Source organism: Phyllobates terribilis, unplaced genomic scaffold, assembly GCF_046119375.1.
Source record: "Phyllobates terribilis strain yellow unplaced genomic scaffold, ASM4611937v1 Scaffold_5__5_contigs__length_657084704, whole genome shotgun sequence".
NCBI classification, from domain to species: domain Eukaryota; kingdom Metazoa; phylum Chordata; class Amphibia; order Anura; family Dendrobatidae; genus Phyllobates; species Phyllobates terribilis.
Genome location: NW_027362765.1, coordinates 20,490,056 through 20,514,491, shown reverse-complemented (window position 1 = coordinate 20,514,491; position 24,436 = coordinate 20,490,056). Strand labels below are relative to the sequence as shown.

The following is a 24,436-nucleotide window of genomic DNA, read 5'->3' as shown; positions in this document are numbered from 1 at the left end:
CACCTCTAAGGCATAGAGGGACAGCTCATGCCAGGTGTCCAACTTTGAGACTCTATAGCTGAAGGTCGCAGAGGAATTAAGGAGTATGATAGTTTTGTCGGTCAGGTGTTGCATGACCATCTTTAAAAACTTTTCCCTACTTGTCAAGAAAACATCCGGTCATCAGGGCATGGACGCTGGGAAAGTGTCATAAAAATGGCCCAGGCCTTTGACAGTGTCTGCTGTACCTGGTGGGTGTCTGCCTCACCTCCTCTCCTTGGCTGGACAAGGTAACTTGCCCCCTGCCACTACCATTGTCTTATGGGATTTTTTTCAACATATTTTCCACAATGGCCATCTGGTATTGCACCATTTTAGAAGACTTTTTCGCCTCAGGAAGAAGAGAGAAAATTAAATGTCCTTCTTGTAGCGTGAGTCTAGGAGGGTGAACAACCAGTACTCTTTTTTGGCCAAGATGAATATAACGTGAAGGTCACGGGAAAGGCAGCGGTATATAAAGTCTGCCATATATGCCAAGGTCCCTACAGCCAACACTTCCCTGTCTCCACCATGATATCTACTCTCCATCGCCTCCATCTCTTCCTCTCCTCCATCTCTTCCTCCTCCTTTCCCTCTTCCACCCATCCACATACGAGAGATGGGATGAAGCTTGTGTGGGTACTAGACTCTCTTGCGATATCAGGCAGCTCCTGTTCCTCCACCTCTTTCTCAGCCTCCACCTCCTCATTGTTAACAAAGCTGTGCTGAGCAGATGAGATGAGGCTAGGCTGGGTAGTATCTCCCTGTCTCATGTCTTCCTTCGACTCCACAAAGCTTCAAGTTTAATTATCAGCAGCGACTGTTTAGTCTTGGAGGACTGCGCAAATGTCAGACATCCATGCCCACTGTTCAGTTATGTGTGGAGACTGACCAGAGTACCGATGGGCGTGTTGGAGCTGGTATTTCACAGCTGGCCTCTGCTGCTCACAAAAACCTTGCCAGCTTGTGCAGTGTAGAGTTCCAGCGCAATGTCAAGAATGCGCTGCTGCAGCACTGACAGAGCAGCGGCAGCTGTAGTTGACTGCAGAAATGGGTGTTGATGTAGCGTACCTTGACCAGAAGCTCTTGCAAATCTGGTTAGGTTTTCAGAAACCGCTGAACTACCAAATTGAGCATGTGCGCCCAGCATGGTACGTGCTTGCCAAGCTTCACAGCCGCCACGATGTTATGTCCATATCTGGTTGGAGGTTCAGCGGCGAGAACCACAGATCTGTCTGTTCTGTTATTCCTTTCAATAATTCAGCCTCAGTATGCGGTTTGTCTACTAGACAAATTAACTTCAGCTGAGCCTGTTAGGGCTTTGCTGAAGCAGCTCTGCTGAACTTCCAGATTCCGACTTATGTGGATGACGTGCTCTTAGATAGCACATCTGAGATGGAGGAGGAGCAGGAGTGGGTGCAGGAACTGGTGTAGGAGGTGAAGGACACCCTGATAGAAGTAGGGCCAGCAATCCTCGGCGTCGGTAGCACACGTGGGACTCAACCCCGGCCTCCACAATGTTCACCCAGTGTGCCGTCAGGGAAATGTAGCTTCTCTGGCCACAACCGCTTGTCCATGTGTCAGTCGTTAAGTGGACAATCCGAGCAACCGCGTTGGTAAGGGCAAGGGTGATGTTTCTGGACACGTGCTGGTACAAGCGGGGGACGCCACAGCAGCAGAAGTAGTGGCAGCTGGGGACAGAGTACCGAGGGAACAAATTTGTACACCTGTAGCAGGATAATTTTTATTTTTTATTTCAAACCAACTAAATTTTACAGAAACCAAGTTCTAGAGTATGGCAACGGCCTCACTATCAGTATTTGGACAGTATTTATTTTGATGAGTGGGAGCCAAAACCAGGAGTGGGTGATAAATGCAGAATTGGTGACTTGCTTCTATTATACCTTTTCTCTGATTGTTCCTCACCTGGTTTTGACTCCCAATCCTGAGAAAAAATACTGACCAAATACTGATAGTGGGGCCGTGGCCTAAATGTGACAATAGTCAATTATTGAACAACCAAATTTCTACACCTGTAGCAGGCCAATTTAGCCTTTAATTTTTTACATTTTTTAACTCTACAGTTTTCAAGAAATTAAACATCTTTTACTGAAAAGATTAAGTAAAAGAAAAGTGTGTAACAAAATATCGTTGGTGTAAAAAAATAAATAATAAAACAAATTAATCCATTTTTGAACAACCAAATTTCTATACGTGTAGCAGGCCAATTTTGTTTTTTATTTCAAACCAACGAAATTTCACATAAAGCAGGTTCTACAGTATATATCACAATAGTCTATTTTTGGAACCATGCGGTTTTTAAAAATTTTAACCTATCATAAATTTACACAAAACACGTTAAACTGTATGGATGACTAACTGAATCCAGAAAAATGTTTTGAATGTAAATATTTTTAAAGTATAGTTGATGTACTCCTACACTCATAAATGCTTTGCAGAAAGTGCAAAGGCAAGAAAAAATTATAAGGAGGGTAATGCAATAATCCTCTTCAGGTATCTGCTTCTTCTTCTCCCTCCTTGGGAGCCTGGGCAAACTTCCTCAACCAGCTTCATGGAGTCCGATTCATAGGTGCCTGGGCTATAAGTGACCAGGCTTTGGGTAGTGCCGGAGTCCCCGACATGTAGAAATGGGCGACAGCCCCTGTGTTGCCTGCTCCCATACAGGAGGTCAAGGACAGTACGATCTGTTGGTGGGGTGGTAGCCCCATCTCAGGCCGCCTCGAGGAACCTTTCACAGGCCCATTAATTTTTCAACAAGGGCTCATCCTGCTTTCTTCCTTCTTGGATCATAGCCACAGCATACCAGCGATTTTGACCATCCATTTTGCAGAACGTGACCTTGGTTCCAGACGTCAGCTCTTTCAGCCTTCGAGGCAAGTGTTCTGCCTCTACTGCCCGCTGGTTGAACGAGATGTGATGGGTCCCAAACTCTTCTATGGACCCCCATCTCTGCGGCCGGTCGTACGTAACGACCTCCCTCCAGGATGCCAACTGTCGGTACCTTGCGGCTAGTGGGCTCAATGCCATTTCTCCAGCCCTGGACCTGTCTCACCTCCTTGTCTCTTCCAACCAGCCTAGGCCCCGCAGTCCGCTCACCAGTTCCTGGATCCGGCCTCTCCCATCCGCAGTCAGCATGAACTCCAGAGGTGAAGGCTGCGTGCTGGGTCCAGGCTATGGTGGTCTTGGGAAAGTGGCCGGATCAGAACAACAGGATTCTGCCACCTCCGCTGTCGCGCCAGCTTCTTCTGGCTCCAATAATCCTCCGGTCACTCTCTTGGGAGTCTCGCGTGATTCTGCCATCTTTGTCGCCCACTAAGCATGTTACACTGTATGGATGACTAATTGAATACAGAAAAAAATGTTAATGCTTATTTGGAATGTTATATACCACAGAAATGTACCCCAGAGCATGTAATACTGATATGGATGAGTAAGTGAATACAGAAAAATGTTTCAATGCTTTTTTGGAGTGTTATATAACACCAAAATGTACCAAAAAGCATGTAATACTCCACGGACCACAATATATTAAATTGTTTCACAGAAAAAAAAGTCAACTGCCTGAGCTATATATTTTTACCAATGGACTGCAAAGCCCTAATCCCTGTCTAGAGACTGTATTCAGCCACTCTTCCTGCTCCTGCAAATCTCTCTCGCTCCCTAGGCTAAATGCGGAATGTGTCTGATGCAAACCGCAAAGCAGGGCTGTTATTATGATGATTCATCTTCAGTATCAACACTACAGGACTCTGATTCGTTAAACTGTACACACGCACACCTGGACAGGCACTCTCTCCCTCCAATAATAACTGTCACAGAGCTGTGCAATGGCGTCAGTGTGCTGAGCCTGGCCCCACCTGTCCTTTTATAACCAAAGATGGCTACGTCATTACAGTGACAGGCAGGCAATCCCCGCATTGCTTATCGGCTGTATAACAGGCGCCAAACATGCAGGGCGGGGATTCGAGTTTGAAATCGAGCAGCGCCAAGCACATCCAAGCACCCAGATACTCGAGTGATATCGGAGTATCACCAAGCATGTTGGCTCATCCTTACTTAACACCCATTGGAACTTTTCAACTGGAGTGAGAAAAATATTCCAAACATCCAGTTCATGTACTGTACAAACCAGGACTAAAAGAAGAGAAGAGTTTGTTAAAACATCGCTTACAGAAAGCAGAACCCATCAAAGGCACTCATCAATACCACACTTTCATTCCATGTAGTGAAACAGAATTAAAAACAAGGATTTTTTTCATTCAGCAACCAATGACCGTGAAGTCCATGAAGTGATTGAAGGTGGCACAATATTGTCAATGGATGACATAATTGGCTATGTGACCTGTGAATATCATCGCCACTGGTGGCTGGCTAATGTATTCTCCAAAGATTATGATAATGAAGAAGTAGAAGTGACACTTTTGCATCCTTCTGGTCATCACCATCCTTTGTGTATCCAAGAGAACCAGACATTTTAAAAGTAAAAAAAAATCAGATATTAACTCAGGTGGTCTCAAAACTCATAACAGCCGTACATACTGACACAAGGAAACGGCCATTGTTAGTAAGAGATTGTGGACAAGATTACATTTCTCCCAGTTGAAGGGACAAATTGATGATAAATGGTCAGTGTAAAGAGTGACTTACTATTAATTGTTAGACTAGTTCATATTGTTTTATAGCTTGATGATTTAGCTACTGTACTATTCTTTTTAAAAACTTGAAAAAGGACATGTCTAGTGGCATAATAATAAAAAAATTGTTACATGTATAGTTAAAAAGTAGTGTTGAGCGAGTCTGTTCTATTAACCCTTTCGCCGAGTATGCTCGGGCCGAGCTCCGAGTATTTACAGCTGCTCGGTGATATGGTTGAATCGCTCCCGTGTGCATGATTTGACAGCTTTATTACATGTGAGGAATGTCTATTTCTACATGTAGAAGGTCTACTAGAAGGGGATGAGTAGATTGTACTTCCTAAGGAAGTTAAGGTCTTTTAATGTGTGTGGCAAAATGCTTGAGGTGTTCTACCAATCCATTGTGGCTAGTGCCACCTTTGCGGCAATAATTTGCTGGGGTAACAGTGTGCGTGTTGCTGACGCCAACAAGCTCAACAAACTTATAAAGAGGCTAGCGCGACGGTGGGCCTACAGCTTGGGACTTTTGAAGAGGTGGTAGAGGATAGGATTAAGAAGAAGTGCAGAGCTATAATGGGCAACAACACACACCCGCTTTATGAACTGTTTGCGAAACAGAAGAGCACATTCAGAAATCGCCTAATACAACTAAGGTGTAAAAGGGAAAAATACAGGAGATCGTTTGTTCCAACAGCTATGGGGGTGTTTAACAAATGTCTGAAAAGCAATGTCTAAAGCATTCCAAATGTTATGTTATCATATGTGTCATGTTCGAGATCTGTGTTCTGCTGCTGTGATACCGCAATTTCCTCCGGGATAAATAAAGTATATCTTATCTTATCTTATACATTGCTCACATGTAATAAAGCTGTCAAACAGTTGCAAATCATGCACACGGAAGCGATTCAACCATATCACCGAGCAGCTATAAGTACTCGGAGCTCGGCCCGAGCATACTCCGACAGAACATACTCGCTCAACCCTATTAAAAAGGTGTTAAAAATATTGATTCTTTTAATTTAGCATTAAACATATATGATTAGGATGGAGACTGTGTTTAGAAAATCACGCTTCGAAATATGATCCTACGGAGATCCCAACTTGAATCCCTTAACAAATGTAACCGAGAACACAAGTAACAACACGTATGCATTTTTTTTTTTAATTTATAACATAGTTTTTCCAAAATCGCCCATCAAAATTTAGAATTTGACTCCTCAAAAAGAAAATATCAAATTAAAGCCTGTACAATTCTGAACTAAAATGGTGCCTCCATATCTCTTTATCTTAATTCTAGCCTGAGATATGATAACAAATTTGAGGTCATAAAAGCCCAAAATTCTGATTTTTTTCAAAACTTTAGAAATTTATAAGAAATTAACCAATGACCTATAGAAATTCAATAGATACTATTTTTATTTAGCTAAAATAGCGCTTTAAAAAAAAACAAAGAAAATAAATATGCTAAGATGTCAGGTAAAAACAAATGTTCAGATTTGGATCACTTGAAATGGAAGACCCACATGCAGTCCTATGTAACACGGTTATAACTCTTCTAGCACAGATAATGTAGCAGCTGTCACCTGCAGTCCACAGTGATAACTGCCCTCTCTACATTATCTGTACTCTATGTGGGAACAGTATTGATAGGTTAAAGTATGTTGAGGCACAGTAGACGAGTAAGACTTTGGCTTGGGCATTATTAACGGTCTATGAGCACCCTGAGCCTGCAGGACAGCTTACATTTCTTTGAAACTTGATTGGGGCTGCTTATTCAACATCCTGACTATCCTGCGTTGCAACCTTTCATCAATTTTTCTCTGCCGTCCACATCCAGGGAGATTAGCTGCAGTGCCCGGGGTTGTAAACTTCTTGAATATGTTGCACATAAAGGAACATCAAGATCTCTGGAAATGGATTGTAATTTTAGCTCTAGCAGTATGTTTAGGGTCTTGTTCTACTGGATAGTGAACCTACTCCCCAGTCTCATGTCTTTTGAAGCCTCTAACAGGTTTTCCTCCAGGATTGCCCTGTATTTAGCTCCATATTCCCATGAACTCTGACCAGCTTCCATGTTCCTGCTGAAGAAAAGCATCTCAACAGCATGATGCTGCCACCAACAAGTGTGACGGAGGGGATGGTGTTTTCAGGATGAAGTGCAGAGGTAGTTTTCGTCACACGTGGAAATTTGCATTTAGCCCAGAAAGCCTTGGTCATTTGCCTCATACTAGCCGTGTCCCCTACATGGTTTTTGCAAACTGCAAATGGTGCTTCTTATGGCTTGCTTATGGTTTGCTTTCAGAAATGGATTTCTTCTTGCCACTTTTTCATAATGGCCAGATTTGTGGAATATACAACTAAGGCCGGGGTCACACAGCCATCGATTCTCTCATGCGAGAGAATTGAACCAAATATGTTAATGTTACTCGAATCAAACTCTTTCAGAGTTTGATTCAAGTGTCACCTTAATGTGACCCGATACTGTCAAAAGAATCAGAGCACAAGTGCAGAGAAGAAGGAGAACTAAATTTCTCCATCTTCTCCATTGTCTGTTTCCGTGGCAATCGGACTGCAGTCGGATGATATCTGAGCGCAGTCTGATGTTTCACATGTACCCATAGACTTGTATAGGTGCATGTGATCCGTTTATCGGATGCACTCGCAGCATGCTGTGATTGTTTTCTCGTACCGAATTGGCATGAGAAAAAAATCGGCTTTTATTTAGGAGTATCAGACTACAGTGGGCTGAATCCAAATTCATATCACAATTTTTAGATTGATATTTTTTTAAATAATTTAAAGACCATGTATCATTTACTTTACTCTTCATCAATACTTGCTATTTTGTGTTGGTATCATATAAAATCCCAATAAAATCCATTTAAATGTGTGGGTGTAACATGACAAAATGTGAAAAATTTCACAGTCTATGAATTAGTTTTCAAGGCCCTGTATGTAGTGCTGCGTTATATAAATGAGTATCACACTGATACCATCTATATGCTGCCCAAATTTTTATTCTCAAATTCATTTATTTGGTCTGCAAACTGACCCAGAATAGAAAATTACTTTCTTTCTTTTTTTGTTTTTGTAATGTGAACAAGGACGTAACTAGATTGCTATGGGCCTCTGGGTAACTTTTTGACCTGGGTCCCATACATGTCAGCATCATTTCTGCTGCCAGTGATTGGATATAAAGTCTCCAGTATTATTACACGTGATTCTGTATGATGATATTTATCAGCTCATCTTCTTCCTGTTAAGGTATCTACCGTATCGGATCCTCTCAGTGGAGATCTTCTACATCAGAGAATTGTCCTGACTGACCCAACAAGGATGGAAAGAAACAGTAACAACATGGTGGACAGGATATTACACCTCACCCTTGAGATCATCTTCCGGCTTACTGGAGAGGTGAGAGATTCTGATGATGTCATATCAAGCAGGGCAGCACGGTGGCTCAGTAGTTAGCACTGCAGCCTTGCAGCGCTGGGGTCCTGGGTTCAAATCCCATCAAGGACAACATCTGCAAGGAGTTTGTATGCTCTCTCCGTGTTTGCGTGGGTTTCCTCCGGGTTCTCCGGTTTCCTACTGGGAATGTAGAATGTGAGCCCCAAAGGGGACAGTGCCCATAATGTCTGTGACATGCTGTGGAATTAATGACACTATATAAGTGAGTAAATAAATAAATTACATCATTCTTATCTATGGGAATAACAGATGGACAGAACTGGAGAGGTGAGGACTCTGGAAATGTCTGTAGTGAGATTTATTAATGTGTCTCTCCATAACCAGGATTACACAGTAGTGAAGAAGACCTCTAGTGAGCGCTGTCAGGACCCTGTGTCTGAGGAATGGGGAAGACCCCTGAGCCCAATCATGGGGCCTCCACCTCATACCCTGATACATGAGGACATCAATGGCCAGAAGATCCTAGAACTCACCTACAAGATGATTGAGCTGCTGACTGGAGAGGTGACACTGCTGGGAATGCTGGGACATTATACAGTAACGCTATGAAGGGATTGGGTATGAATGGATTGGGGAATGACGGTATCATTGTATGTGACAGGTTCCTATGAGGTGTCAGGACTTCACAGTCTATTTCTCCATGGAGGAGTGGGAGTATTTAGAAGGTCACAAAGATCTGTACAAGGATGTCATGATGGAGGTTCCCCAGCCCCTCACATCACCAGGTAATAGACAGGACTAAATACACATGGCCTATAATTATCTGTAGGTAAAGAATGGATTCAGTCCCTGTATGTGTTTGCTCCAGATCTATCCAGGAAGAGGAAAACACCAGAGAGATGTCCCCGTCCTCTTCTTCCACAGGACTGTAAACAAGAAGAACCCAATGTTCCTCAGGATCATCAGGTAGATGGAGAGAAGGTGACAGTAGATCTCCCCTATGATGTGTAGACTGCTGTGAAGGTCTTGTGTTTTATCGTGTTTATCCACCAGTTTTATATGTTTTATACTTGTTGTGGTTACATGGGGTCTCCCGTGGGCATAATACTACTCAGTCAACACAGGGTGAAGGTAAAACAGTGTGGCAATACTTTATTAAACCACCAAACAGACAATAAGATATAGAACAGTCCCAGCAAATACACAAGTTGGTGCAAGTTACAGAGTCTCACCCTTCCGCTGGCCCACTGGGAATAGAGCAGTGAGATATATGGCCAGGTGACCTGATTGCCCCAAACTGGCAACATGTCTAAGAGTTCAGCAATGGTCAATGGAGCAGATCTGTTTTCCTGCAGCTGAGGCCGTGGTCCCCTAAGCTGATATCCTGTAGAGTCTAAATCTGTTTCCCTCTTGATGGAGTTATGTGTCCTGATTGCTGTCCTGAAGAGTCTCTCTTATTCTACTTGCAGCACGATAGAAATTCCTTTTTATATTTCCATCTGTGGCTCGGGTTATCATTCACATGTCAGGGGGGAAGGTGGCAGGGGCTCATGTCTCATTGTTTGAGTATTTAATCAATTTGCATAGTTTGTATTCCCCTGCTCTGTAGATCAACAAACTAGCTGGCCTAATACAATATGTAATTAGCATATTAGCAAACATCATTGTTCTATGACTCTGTCATAAGATGTAAATAACAGCCATTCATCAATTAACAAATATCAATTCAAGTGATACAACATTCATGCTTATTCAAACAATAGTCTGTGTTGATCAACCAAAGAAGAACGCAAATTCATAAGTTAATATAAAGATAATAGTGTATTTCTCCTGGCCTACTGAATTTGCATCTAGATAATTAAGAAGAAATGCTGTGGTGTCACACTTGTGTAGTGAGAATGGTGGAGATGGCAGGATTAGAGCTGATCATAGATGTGACTTCTCCATTTGTCTGTGACTTTTACAATATTTGTTTCAGGGTGAAGATCTGACCCATATTAATACTATAGATATATATGTGAGGGGTGATGAGCATTGTAAAGAGGAGATTCTTTCAGATGACAGCGCAGGTGAGTCGTGGCCTCTATATTTTACTTATCCACTGGTTGATATAAATATGTGTTTGATTCTCTTGAATTCGTACTATGTTCTGCACTGCTATGTATGCCAAATGAGAAGCATTGCCTAATTTTAGCTATGAGAAATAATTTTTTTGGGGGCATCTGTTTAATGTCTTGCTAAATTTTATTCTGTGCTGGATAGGCATCCCTTCCAAGAGAAGGACATTGGAATCTGTGAAGAATTTTTGATTCCAACTGTCCAAAAATGATCGATTTCTGAGAGGTTTTTGTTAGATGTACCCCATTCGGGGATGGGTTCCATCTAAGGGGCAGCACGGTATATAAAAAATAGACAAGCAAAAGATTTCTAGCTGTTTAAGGGCATTAGCAGCAGCAGTAGTACAGTATGAAACATAATGGACTGGCAGGAGATGTCTTTAACACTGGCTTCTTATTCAGCACCGTTTGAATCAACAGGTAGACAGTGGCAGTGGCATTGCGTTGTTAAGTGGCCAGTTTCCACTGTCCCCTCTGGTAGATCCAATCATTGGAGATAGCTGTGTTAATCACCTGTCCTGACCAGAATGGCTACCTTCTCATACGACCGCTGGCCTTTGGTGTGATCCCCGTCGAGTTTTACAAGTTGCCTGATGCGTCTCTGTGACATCATGTTCCTAGGCCAGTTAGAGACACATCCTTGTCTTACTGTTGAGACTTCAGAGTTCAGTTGTTCAGAATGCTCCAACAATTGTTTTACATTGTGCTGTCGTCTTGCATTCGTGTATGATTCCTGAAGACCCTCAGTCCTGTTGGCTAATTTCTCTGCTATGCAGTTTTTGGACTGACCCATGGGTTGAAGAAAGCAACAAACTGTTATTTCACTGTTCAGATTGTCCAGTTATTTTTCAACGCTCCTGCAGCCTTTCAGTTCTGACAATTAACCCTTTACTAGCCATCTGGATTAACAAATTCGTTGCATTAAGCACATGAACTATCATTGTTTAAAATGTGCATTCATCCTTGCAAAACACTGGTGTTTCTTCTGCCTCCCTGTGTGCTACTTTGAACTAGCTGTGTCCCTCTGTTCTGGCTTTATGGTTTACCATGCGCCTTCCAGTTATTATTATTATTTATTATTATAGCGCCATTTATTCCATGGCGCTTTATATGAGAAAAAGGGGGTATACATAGCATAAACAATTACAATAATCTTGAGCAAAAATGCAACGGCAAACTGGTACAGAAGGAGAGAGGACCCTGCCCGCGAGGGCTCATAATCACAATCACAGTTGACTGTGCCAACGCTTTGGTTCCTTGTGTCCACCTTGACCTGTGACTTCTTGAATCCACCTCAGTAAGTGAGCGGAACAATCTGTAAGTGTGTGAATGTAGATCTACAGGTATGCCAGATTCAGTCTAACAAATGTAAGGTTTTCCACACCTGTGGAGGACAATCTTGTCCGCTTCAGTGTGACATTGCTATCTGCTGCACTTATTACCCTCTCTGAGGCTGGACAGGGCAGTAAGTAGACTAATGGCAAACTGGGCCAAATCCTGCTACTGGTCCAATTTTTTTGACGTAGAAGTTCATGGGGTCAGATCTCAGGATATCTTCTCGAGAAAAGACACAGTCCAGATATTACTGATCCCGGGTGTTGAGGTGCTGCATCTGCTTTTACTGATGGGTGTCAGGTTGGTGCAGCTGATAATAAGATATCTGGTGTATCATGTCCTATAAATTATCTTCGCTGCTGCGGCTTCAGCTACTTGTGTCTCTGACAGAAGAGGTGGAGCATTGACTCTGCGGGAAGTGGAGAGGGACCTTCAGATCAGACGTACAGACAAGAGGTATCTGCTGGGCAAAAGTAACCACAGTCTGAGTCTAGAGCTTATCTATCCTGGTAATACTTGAGGTATTCTTTTCTCTGTGCACAAAAAGCAATGTAATCTGTCTTCTGATTGGTGGAGCAGAGCACAGCAGCCCCTACTGACTGCCGTTCCACCAATCAGCTCTGAGCTTTCTTGTTTTGCTCCCTCACTCTGCTCTACAAGTCTGAAGGAAAACAAAGGGGAGTATTAAAAAAAATTCACCACTATGTGACGCTACCCCCTTCATTGCGCCTCTATAGGCAGCTACCTTGCTAAATGCTAAAATTACACCTCCCAGCCTGCAAGTCAGCTTGCTATGCTCCCCAGTGTGACTAAAGACCATGTGAATTCACTCACCTCTCCAGTATAGGACATGTAGTCATCCTAGTCACTGTCTTCATTGTCATTAATATCAAATTGACAATGAGTGGAAGCCACATTGTCTGCACGAGCCTGGGACAACTCAATGTTGGTATCCAAATCCACCTGTTACTCCTCGTCCTCAAGTCCTTCTAGTTCCTGATGTCCGTTATACTGCACGGTAAACTCTGTAAAAAAGGAAGTGTTAAAACAATTCCATATTTTGGTTAATTTCCCACTGCATATTTTTGCTGCGTCAGAAATGCAGCGTCTTACATTTCCAGCAAAGTGGATGGGATTTATAGAAATCTCACGCTCACCATGCTTTTTTATTATTTTTACGCATCGAAATTTGACCTGCAGTGCATGTTTTTAAACCGCAAGATGTTAATCCGCTAAGGCAGGGCCGGCGTCAGCACCCGGGCAAATGCCGGGGCCCTGAGCAGGCAGAGGGGCCCACTGGCGGTCGCGCACCCCGCTGGGCTATGGGCGGAGGAGAGCGGTGTCAGCGCCCGCCCTTCTCCGCCGCTTGCTCAGGGCCCCGGCAGCCCGATACTTACCTCTCCCCGTGCCTCCGCAGATCCGCTGTCTTCCTGCTCTGCGCTCCCTGCGACGTCTCAGGTCAGAGGGCGCGGTGACGTCTTTACACCGCGCCCTCCCCTGAGCGGTCACAGGGAGCGCTGAACGGGAAGACGCCGACAACGCTGGAGTTCGGAGCTGAGCAGCGAGCAGCGGGCAGCGGGCAGCGGCAGCAGGTGAGGAGAAGGGAGGTGAGTATTTGATTTTTTTTTTTTTAATGTATGGAGGCATGGGGCATTATAAAGAGGGGGGGGACATCCTGCATGGGGCATTATATAGAGGGGGGGGCAGCCTGCATGGGGCATTATATAGAGGGGGGGGCAGCCTGCATGGGGCATTATATAGAGGGGGGGGGACAGCCTGCATGGGGCATTATATAGAGGGGGGGGACATCCTGCATGGGGCATTATATAGAGGGGGGGGCAGCCTGCATGGGGCATTATAAAGAGAAGGGGGGGGACAGCCTGCATGGGGCATTATATAGAGGGGGGGGGGACATCCTGCATGGGGCATTATATAGAGGGGGGGGCAGCCTGCATGGGGCATTATAAAGAGAAGGGGGGGGCATCCTGCATGGGGCATTATAAAGGGGGGGGGGACATCCTGCATGGGGCATTATATAGAGGAGGGGGGGGGAACAGCCTGCATGGGGCATTATAAAGAGAAGGGGGGGGCATCCTGCATGGGGCATTATAAAGGGGGGGGGACATCCTGCATGGGGCATTATATAGAGGAGGGGGGGGAACAGCCTGCATGGGGCATTATAAAGAGAAGGGGGGGGGCATCCTGCATGGGGCATTCTAAAGAGAGGGGGGGACATCCTGCATGGGGCATTATAAAGGGGACGACAACATCCTGCATGGGGCATTATAAAGGGGGGGCAGCCTGCATAGTGCATTATGTGGGGGGGGGGAACAGCCTGCATGGAGCATTATAAGGGGGGGCTGCCTGTATGGGGCATTATGTGGGGGGTAACAGCCTGCATGGAGCATTAAAAGGGGGGGCCTGTATGGGGCATTATGTGGGGGGTAAGAGCCTGCATGGAGCATTAAAAGGGGGGGGGCCTGTATGGGGCATTATGTGGGGGGTAACAGCCTGCATGGAGCATTATAAGGGGGGGGGCAGCCTGTATGGGGCATTATGTGGGGGGTAACAGCCTGCATGCAGCATTATATGGGGGCCAGTATCCTGTATGGAGCGTTATAAGGGGACCGGTATCCTGTATGGAGCGTTATAAGGGGACCGGTATCCTGTATGGAGCGTTATATGGGGGCCAGTATCCTGTATGGAGTTTTATAAGGGGACCAGTATCCTGTATGGAGCGTTATATGGGGGCCAGTATCCTGTATGGAGCTTTATAAGGGGACCAGTATCCTGTATGGAGCGTTATATGGGGGCCAGTATTCTATGTGGAGCGTTATATGGGGGCCAGTATCCTGTATGAAGCGTTATATGAGGGCCAGTATTCCGTATGGAGCCTTATATGGGGGCCAGTATTCTGTGTGGAGCGATTCACCGGTTTCTGAGCTATTGTGGAATTTACAATAGATATCACTCATGTAATGTAAGAAGTGAAATCTTTGCATTGTACTATATATATATATATATATATATATATTTCTCCGCTGTATCTCTGCATCATGAATCGTGGTATGTGTTAAAGGGGCCCACTGAGACTCTTTCGCCCGGGGCCCAGAAAAACCTGGAGCCGGCCCTGCGCTAAGGTGCAGATTTTCCCCATAGAATTGCATTAAATGTTGAAAGTCCGCAAGTAAAAACACGTTTTTAGTGAGTTTCCGCTTGCTTGTAAACCGCACGTCTGTATCAAAAGTTTTGTCAAAGCCAAATAGCAGATAAATATCAAAAACAAAGCAACTTTACTTTAAGCCTGACACACCAAAAAGAGACGAAAACCACAGTGTCAAAAATGCGCTAAAAACGTATGTAAAAAAAAAAGCAGTTGAAAAAATGCAAGTAACCTAATTTACCTAATAGGTGCAGAAATAATGATGCAGAAAAACGCAAAAAAAAGTGGTGGAAATGTTTTTTATTTTATACTCCTTTTTTATTAAGAGGTTAATAAAAAGTGTGACAAAAACAACTCATATTGTAAAAACGGCCCTCATGTGACTCGCTTAAAATAATAACTCCTAGAATAGAATAAAAGAAAATTAAAAAATGAAGAAATAATCAGTCATAAAGGTCAAAACTGGCTGTGACACCAAGGAGTTAAAGAAAACATTGGACCACGAAATTCATGATATGTGCCACGCACAGACTCTGATAGAGTGCATGTGGAGAAGTGCTGCTTGTTAGAACCATACCTGCCCGATCATGGAGAACCAAACCTGCGCCACTGACGGGGTTTACCCTGGAGGGGTGTAACTAAGTGACTACCTGGTCTTCACTAGAGCCTCTGATGGAGAGGATAGGCTTGGGTCATTAGGGTAGTCACCAGTTGCCACTCCAGGGCAGTGCCCGAACTTGCAGCTGCTGACCTGCTGGTCAAAGGTACAAAACAAAGCACAGAGGGCGATTACAGAGACGTGGTCAGAATCTCCGAGGTCGGGGCAGGCATCACAGGTTCAAATTTTATGTTTATTAGTATCATTAAAAATTCAAAATTGAATTGTAACTGACCCTCAAAAAAACAAAAAACACCAAAAATGGTTAAAAGGCTGTAAAGTATTCTCAGCCTAAAAAGAGATTCTCACAAAGTGGAGAAGGGGCAATGCCCTAAACTGACCCCTAATCTGTCCCTACCTCACAGCGGAGGTTGGCACCCTCTTGAACGCAAATGGCGCCCCCGCTTCTGGTCGGCTCACCCTAAAGGACCCTATAAGTCCCTGATTAGGTGAGAGTGATGGGAGTCAATTATCAGTGCAAGGGGATGCAAGAGGGTAATCACCATTCAATCCCTGAGACAAATAGGCCACCACCACTGTACCTGCAGTGTAAATCAAAAAATAGGAAATTAATGGGTACTCATAACATTCAGTTATCTTAATGGCCCAGATACTCAAGAGGATATCAATCATCAAACAATCAATAATACTGTGTATAGATCTCAATCTGGCTGTAAATACAGTACAAATATATGTGTATCAGTAACAAAAATGATCGCAAGGGAATTTTACTGCATCCCCTCCCTCCCTTTCTTTCCTTACCCTCATCAAATACACATAGGTGCATTCTTTCCTTTCTGTCCTATATGGATATTTTCCTTTTTGGGACACATGGTATAATTCTGGGCCCTTACTTGTGCTATGGACGAGGTTGACCTAAGATGTCTAGTATAAATGCCATACTCATATTCTCCCTATTAGGCTATGTGCCCACGATGCAGAAATGCTGTGGATTTTTCCTGAGCGTTTCTGCATCTCCCTGGCAGAAAAATTGCATGCGGATTGTACATGCGTTTTTCCTGCCAGGTAGAAGCGTAAGTGAAGCATTTTGAACATGCAATTTCGCATGCGGGTTGTCCAGCGCTTTTCCAAGCGACTTTAGCATCACTTGGAAAAGTGCTTGACAACTTGGTCACACTATATAAATCTATGCAAACGGCATGGATTTATATAGTGTGACCAAGTTACAATGCTGCAAATGCAGCATCAATAGTAAAAAAAAAATAAAAAAAAACAGTATACTCACCTTCAGATGGCCCCCGGTCTCCTCAGCGATGCGTCCGGTATCTTCGGCGGCTCCCGGTGCTCTAAAAAGGACCTTCCATGACGTCATTTAGTCATATGATTGTCACGCGACCGCCGACACCAGCGGTCACGTGACCGTCACATGACTAAATGACGTCATGGAAGGTCCTTGCAGACCACCGCTGGAAGCCAAGGAGACAGCAGCGCCGCTCAGAGGAGACCGGGGGGCGCCGGAAAGGTGAGTATTAGATTTTTTTACAATTTTATTTCTTTTTTAACTACAGGTACTATGGTACCCGGGTCTGGAGGAGAGTCTCATCTTCTCCAGACCTGGGTACCATCCACTCATTGAACCGCATGATATCCACATGTGCACGTGTAGTGATGCGGATATTATGCGGTCCAATGCAAGTCAATGGTGGCTAAAACGCCGCAATTCCGCAAAATAATTGGTAGTGCTGCGGATTTTTCAGCAATGATAATCCACAGAGGAAATTTCCGCAGCATGTGCACAGCACATGTGGATTATCATTGGGGAACATGGCAGACCTTCTACCAAGCGTTTTTTAAGCATTTCTGCAGCGGAATTGCCGTTGCTGAAACGCTTACAAAACCCATAGTGGGCACACAGCCTTATACTGCTAAATAGACAGAGGGTAAATATATTTACTCACTTAAATATGTATGGTGAATATAGCTTTATATGGGACATTTGAGTACTGGACCATCTCAGTTTATAGAAATAATGTGCCTATCTACTTTTTTGATTCTTCAATGCTGCAATGATTGGACAGACAGAGTTCTAATGTTTGTTTTGCGATGTATTCGTTCCTATACAGAGATTGTGATGGTCCTATATAGGACATCCTATGGGTCTTTATTTAGATTGGTCTGTGTGCATTGGCTGACCCTAGTCCCTGTATGGGCGATGTGCACTTGGGAGTTTTTTTTCGGCTGGCGTACCAGCCGCCTTTGAATACGCGTACTTGCGTGCCCGCCCTGCTCTATGCACACCACTGAGAGCTGTGCTCCTTGCATGGAGCGCGTCAGTGGTGACATATGTGTCCTCACTGCCAATGGCGGGATGAGACGTGCCGCGGGAGATGCATGCGGTCTGGCTGACACGCACAAGCCATTGAGAGCACAGGCGAGCAAAGGCGCTGACAATGACACATGACTCCCTTTGCCCCGTGGTAGGCGAATGTGCTCTAGCTGACACATATTTACGTGTCACGCCACTGTGAGCACAAGTGTGCCGGCAATGACATATGACCCCCATTACCCATTGCCACTAATGAGATGGGATCTATCGGCATAGTATGATATGGCAAACTCCCCCTTGAAGGCATGCATCCGATCCATCACCTTTCATAAGGTAAATGCATGCCAGAATGACTTCTGGGTTACTATATGGCGATATTGTAGCCTTGGACTTGATGTCATATGATCACATTTGGGCCTGGTATCATGTGACCACACTTAGACCTGGTATCATGTGACCACACAGGTGAACAATTACCCACAGGATATATTAGGAAGGGTGACCAGTTAGGCTCTTGATATACGTGCGGGTGGGGGTCAATGCGGGTGGTTGCCATTTGGCACAGACCTCATGGGAATGGGGCATTATCCCCCCTGTTTGCACTGACCACTTTATCACTATCTCCACTTCCACATCTGTGGAGCAGTTTGCATGAGGCACCTTACTGAGAATACCAACACGATTCATCTAAGCTAAGTCTCTCTTATTAAGCATTCATATTATATTATCTGAATTTATAGGGTCTGTGGCTCCTGATGAGCCGATTAGCAGGAGAATCGCGCCCGCGTCGAGCGATACATACCTGCATCTGTATTTGAACTTAGCGATGTAGTTGTGGGGTTGGTCTATTTGCATTTCTGATCTTGTCCCTATGAATAGGAGGGTCCAATGACTCCTCCATACTTTATCTCTTGACTTTCTGGCTAACTAGTGAATCTTTTTATGCTTATTGTGCTTGAACATTGGTCTATTGTATATATTGCTGTAAAGTGACATCTATTTTCTGGTTTGGTGAGGGATCATTTTTGTTACTAATACACATATACTTGTTCTGTATTTACAGCCAGATTGAGATCTACTGTATATACAGTATTATTGATTGCTTGATGATTGATATCCTCTTGAGAATCTGGGCCACTAAGATAACTGACTGTTAGGAAATGAGTACCCCATTAATTTCCTATTTTTTTATTTACACTGCAGGTACAGTGGTGGTGGCCCATTTGTCTTGGGGATTGAATGGTGATTACCCTTGCATCCCCTTGCACTGATAATTGACTCCCACCACTCTCACCTAATCAGGGACTTATAGGGTCCTTTAGGGTGAGCCGACGAGGAGCGGGGGCGCCATTTGCGTTCAAGAGGGTGCCAACCTCCGCTGTGAGGTAGGGACAGATTAGCGGTCAGCTTAGGGCATTGCCCCTTCCCCACTTTATGAGAATCTCTTTTTGGGCTGAGAATACATTACAGCCTTTTAACCATTTTTGATGTTTTTTGTTTGTTTTTTTTTGAGGGTAAGTTACAATTGAATTTTGAATGATACTAATAAATATAAAATTTTAGGTGTATTTTTTCGGTGAAATTGTTTAAATACTATACACTTCAATCATAATCTGTGATTTCATCACAGGTTAAAAGTACAAAGCCGGGGTCAGGTGCGGAGAGATCAGACAGAACAAGTAAACAAGCTGGGTTGGTAACAGGATAGACAAAACAATAAAGAACCTAGACAGAGAACTAGAGACTAACTGCAACTTGAACCTAAGCTCAGGCAAGGTGTGGAGGGAGGAGCTGCCTAACATATCCACTACTAGCAGGAGATAGGCCAAGGAAGAAAAACTCTGCAGGATTCAGTGGTTTTAAATTTCTGCAGAGTCTGGCCGCTCCTCACTATATCCAGATGGAGACTCTCCAGCAACAGGAGGATGTAGCAGTGCTGGAATTGTTTTCAAGAGGCAGCCCAAAGAGAAGGTCTGACACTGGCGGAGCAGAGCGGTGCACACAGTGAATAGGACAGCGCTTATCAACCGTGCGAGTCACCAGCATAACTGTCAAACACTGTCTATATGTATAGAGTGCATTTTGTGTATAATGTCTCTATAGGTCTATCTCTCTGATAATCAGAGGCAATTTCAACATCCTAGTAACATTCAATTAAATTGAACAAACATAGCAACAAAATCTTGGATAAATCAATGAAATAACCGTTCATCAAAATAGATTTCCTCAAAGCCACTGAGAAGTAATTGACATCAAATGCTGAGATCATTCCACTGAGAATTTGTAGACCACTGTCTGAACAAAAAGAGCAAAAGTCTCCCGCTCTGCACTGTTATTTTGTTTTGGGCATCGAAGGTTTCCACACATAACAAATCTTGAGACCCACAAGGCAGAAAGAATGCATTGTGGGTCCAGGGATCATCTTCTAATGAAAAAAAAATAGTCTAGCATGAATCAGAGGATTGAGGTCAGAAAGTTTATAGTTTTCACGGAAAATCATGAATTTCTTTGAAAATTTCCAAATAATCGGGTAAATTTATCTTGAGTTCAGGAACAGCATTAAGGGATACTTGTGTTTCAATTTGTTTGGCCAATTCACACTCCAAATGAAATTGATTCACTGTAGCTTGCAGGCGGTCCATTCTAACAGTATCGGCCCGTTATCTTGTTAGGATTATGCCTTCCACCAAACTGAGGCAAAACGCAGTGAACTTGGTCAAGGTTAAACCAGTGAATGAGTCCAAGAGATTCCTGGTATTTACCCTATACAATTCAAATTCCAAGATGGCAAGCAAAATAGAAGTCAGTCTGGATATCAGCAGCAAGTGTATAGAGAGATTGGAGGAGAACCCAGAAACAAGGTCCGATAACAAGCCTGGTCAGAACCAAGTAGCAAAACTCACAATCACAAAATGAAGCCACTTGTCTAAATGAATATCTGTCAGACAGAGTGGCTGATCTGCCATGTACGCAGTTAGATTGGGAGACCACGTACATCGTGCAGCATCCCCACCAACGCGGCCATGGACTCTATTAATGTAGCTGGTATGAAGTGCAGGAGCATGCCAAGTACATTATAGCATAATCATGTGACAGTATAGCAAAGATATTGTACTTACAAATATCATTTTTCTAGATGATCAGCTTTATTTTTTCTGTGCCCTATTTTTATTTTTTAATCCTGCTTAATATGATATTTTTTATAATCTTCAGTACTTTGGGCAAAGAAAGAAACTCATCTTGATGCAGAAATAGCCAAACCTTTCTGTAAGGGATATACAATACATTTTATGTAGCTTAATCTTTGTGATCACCCAGAGACCCGAGACTGGCAACCATGACAGGTAATGACACTGCTTCAAATAAATTTTCAGGTGTCCCAGTGCTTCCATATACATCTATAAGACAATGTTTCACTTCTCCTCCTTTTATTTTTTTTTTCCTCCTTAATTTTGCTAATGAAAATACATACAAGAATGCCCGTACTACTCCAACCTTACACCTTCTATAAAGTCATGGCTTCTTTGTACAAGACCATCCTGCTCCTCCCCTTTGTTTTGTTTTGTGCTATAGTTCATGTAGCTGTCAGGGAGTGTATGAGAAAGACACCACCTAATAGCACTGACTTAAAGGCCTCTTTATGATTTTTCAATGAACATTTCTAAGAAAAATTTGGTGACAGGCACATTGAAACAAAAAAGCTATAAAAAAAGAAAAATTTTAAATTGTTCAACCTCTTGGCTTAATATGATAATCTATTAAACCTTGCATTGAAGTCTACAGTTGGTACCCCTGTCTTCGTCAGCTAGTAAGTGAATTTTAATAGAATTTGTTTCCAAAAGCAGCATTTATGAAACAAATTATATTTTTTTTTCTTGGCAGATAACTGTGCGTCAGAGGGACATCTGGCTGTTACTGAGTCTGAAGAAGCTAATTATGGTATCACCCCATATATATATGAAGAGAATGACATTATTCCAGATTTACCGCCAGCCCTTCACAGCGAAAATCTATCATCTATTCCTTATCAACAGGTCCCATCTTCTAATTCATTACAAACTGTTAAGCAAAATAAAAATAACAAAAAGGATGCTGAACATCAAACAGCTCATACAGGGGAGAAGCCATTTTCATGTCAAGAATGTGGGAAATGTTTTACAAGCATAGGAGATCTCAGTAAACATAAAAGAACTCACACAGGGGAGAAGCCATTTTCATGTTCAGTGTGTGGGAAATGTTTTACCCAAAAATCTAATCTTGTGACACACAACAAAATTCACACAGGGGAGAAGCCATTTTCATGTGCAGAATGTGGGAAATGTTTTACTTCCAAAGGAGATCTTGTTGGACATAATAGAACTCACACAGGAGAGAAGCCTTTTTCATGTTTAGAATGTGGAAAATGTTTTACCAATAAAAGAAGTCTTACTGTACATCAGAGAATTCACACAGGGGAGAAGCCATTTTCATGTCAAGAATGTGGGAAATGTTTTACTAGGAAAGGAGATCTCTGTACACATAAAAACACTCACACTGGGGAGAAACCATTTTCATGTCCAGAATGTGGGAAATGTTTTACTTGCAAAGATGTTCTCATTAAACATAAAATCACTCACACGGGGGAGAAGCCATTTTCATGTTCAGAATGTGGGAAATGTTTTAACCAGAAATCAAATCTTACTGTACATCAGAGAATTCACACAGGGGAGAAACCATTTTTATGTCAAGAATGTGGGAAATGTTTTACGTGCAAAGATGTTCTCATTAAACATAAAATCACTCACACAGGGGAGAAGCCATTTTCATGTTCAGAATGTGGGAAATGTTTTACCCAGAAAGCAAGTCTTACTGTACATCAGAGAATTCACACAGGGGAGAAGCTATTTTCTTGTTCGGAATGTAGGAAATGTTTTAACAAGAAAGCTGATTTTTCTGCACATCAGAGAAATCACACAGTGGAGAAGCCATTTTCATGTTCAGAATGTGGGAAATGTTTTACCCAGAAAGCACGTCTTACTGTACATCAGAGAATTCACACAGGGGAGAAGCTATTTTCTTGTTAGGAATGTAGGAAATGTTTTAACAAGAAAGCTGATTTGTCTGCACATCTGAGAACTCACACAGGGGAGAAGCCATTTTCAGTATGTGGGAAATGTTTTACCTAAAAATCACATCTTGTGACACATAACAAAATTCACACAGGGGAGAAGCCATTTTCATGTCAAGAATGTGGGAAATGTTTTACTAGGAAAGGAGATCTCTGTACACATAAAAACATTCACACTGGGGAGAAACCATTTTCATGTCCAGAATCTGGGAAATGTTTTACCTAGAAATCAAATCTTACTGCACATCAGAGAAGTCACACAGGAGAGAAGCCATTTTCATATTGAAAATTGGAAAATGTTTAACAAAGAAATTATTGTTTCTTAGGCATCGTAGAAATTACACGAAGAAGTAGTCATTTCATATTTTATTTCATAATTTTTTATTTTATTGACGAATTGTACAAGAAAACTGACAGTAAAAGAAAAGTCACAAGTCTGAAGGTGAAAGCAATTTTGAACACTAAATGCTAATGATTAGGAAATGTACTGTATGTAATGACCAATAAACATCAGCAAGTAGAATGCGTATAACAATCCTAAATATGTCACCATGTATATAAATAAACAACTGCCTTTAATACTAAGATCCATCTGTTTGTATCTATCATTTGTATTGTCTATATGTTAAGATATTACTGTAGGACCTGTGTAGTTGAGAGAGAGCTTGTATAGTTTGTATTGAAGGAAGAATTACATTAAGGATCTCAGGTTTGTTAAGACACTTTTTTTCCTTTTTTTTAAAGTTTCCTTTTATAGGAGACTAGTATAATTACCCATATAATTTCATTTTACAATGTGTGGAGACCCTCCCCTCCTTTCTCAAAGACACCACTGATGTTCTTAAAAGGTTAGACGGTATGGTACTTGAGGATAACATGTGGTTGGTCACTTGTGACGTGGAGTCCCTCTTCACGTTGATACGGCACGACCAGGGGATCAAAGCTGTGGAATTCTTTTTGAATATGACTAATTTATAACCTGAGATAATTGAATTCATATTGAAACTTCTAAAATTTATCCTGACTCATAATTATTTTGGGTTCAAGGACCGCCCCTTCCTGCAGCTCCAGGGTACAGCGATGGGGGCATCCTGCATGCCCTCATACGCCAACTTGTTCCTGGGGCTGTGGGACAGGGAGACGGTCCTGAACACCCCAGGACATGAAGCGTTTGTCCTCTGGTCGCTATATTGACAATGAATTTTTAATCTGGCAGGGCTCCACGTCACAATTAGAAAACTTTCTGACCTGTCTAAATAGTAACGACATAAACTTCAGATTGACATGGAAATACAGTCAGATGCAGATTGATTTCTTAGATTTACTTATCTCCAGGAATCCGGATGGCAGCCTGGAGACAGATATCTTCCGTAAGAAGACCTCAATGAACTCTGTTGCATTATACCTCTTCTCACCCTCCAAAATTAAAAGATTCCATACCTATAGGTCAGTTCCTGAGAGCTTGTCGTATCTGCTCCAATGAGAACAAATTTTTAGATCAAGCACAGGAACTGACTACACGATTTCGGTATAGACATCAGGATATCAACAGAGGATTTGTTACAGCTCTTCATACTGACAGACAAACTCTGCTGAATAAACCACAACGACCATACTGTAGAAAAAGAAACTTTCAATCTAATTCGACTCCTCGCTTTATCTCTACGTTTAACGCTAATTGGTCA

General features: G+C 42.8%; 1 pseudogene; it reads left to right on the top strand.

The window, feature by feature from the left end:
* LOC141271381 (uncharacterized) overlaps positions 1-24,436 on the top strand; it is a 526,239-nt pseudogene that overhangs the window by 454,606 nt on the left and 47,197 nt on the right.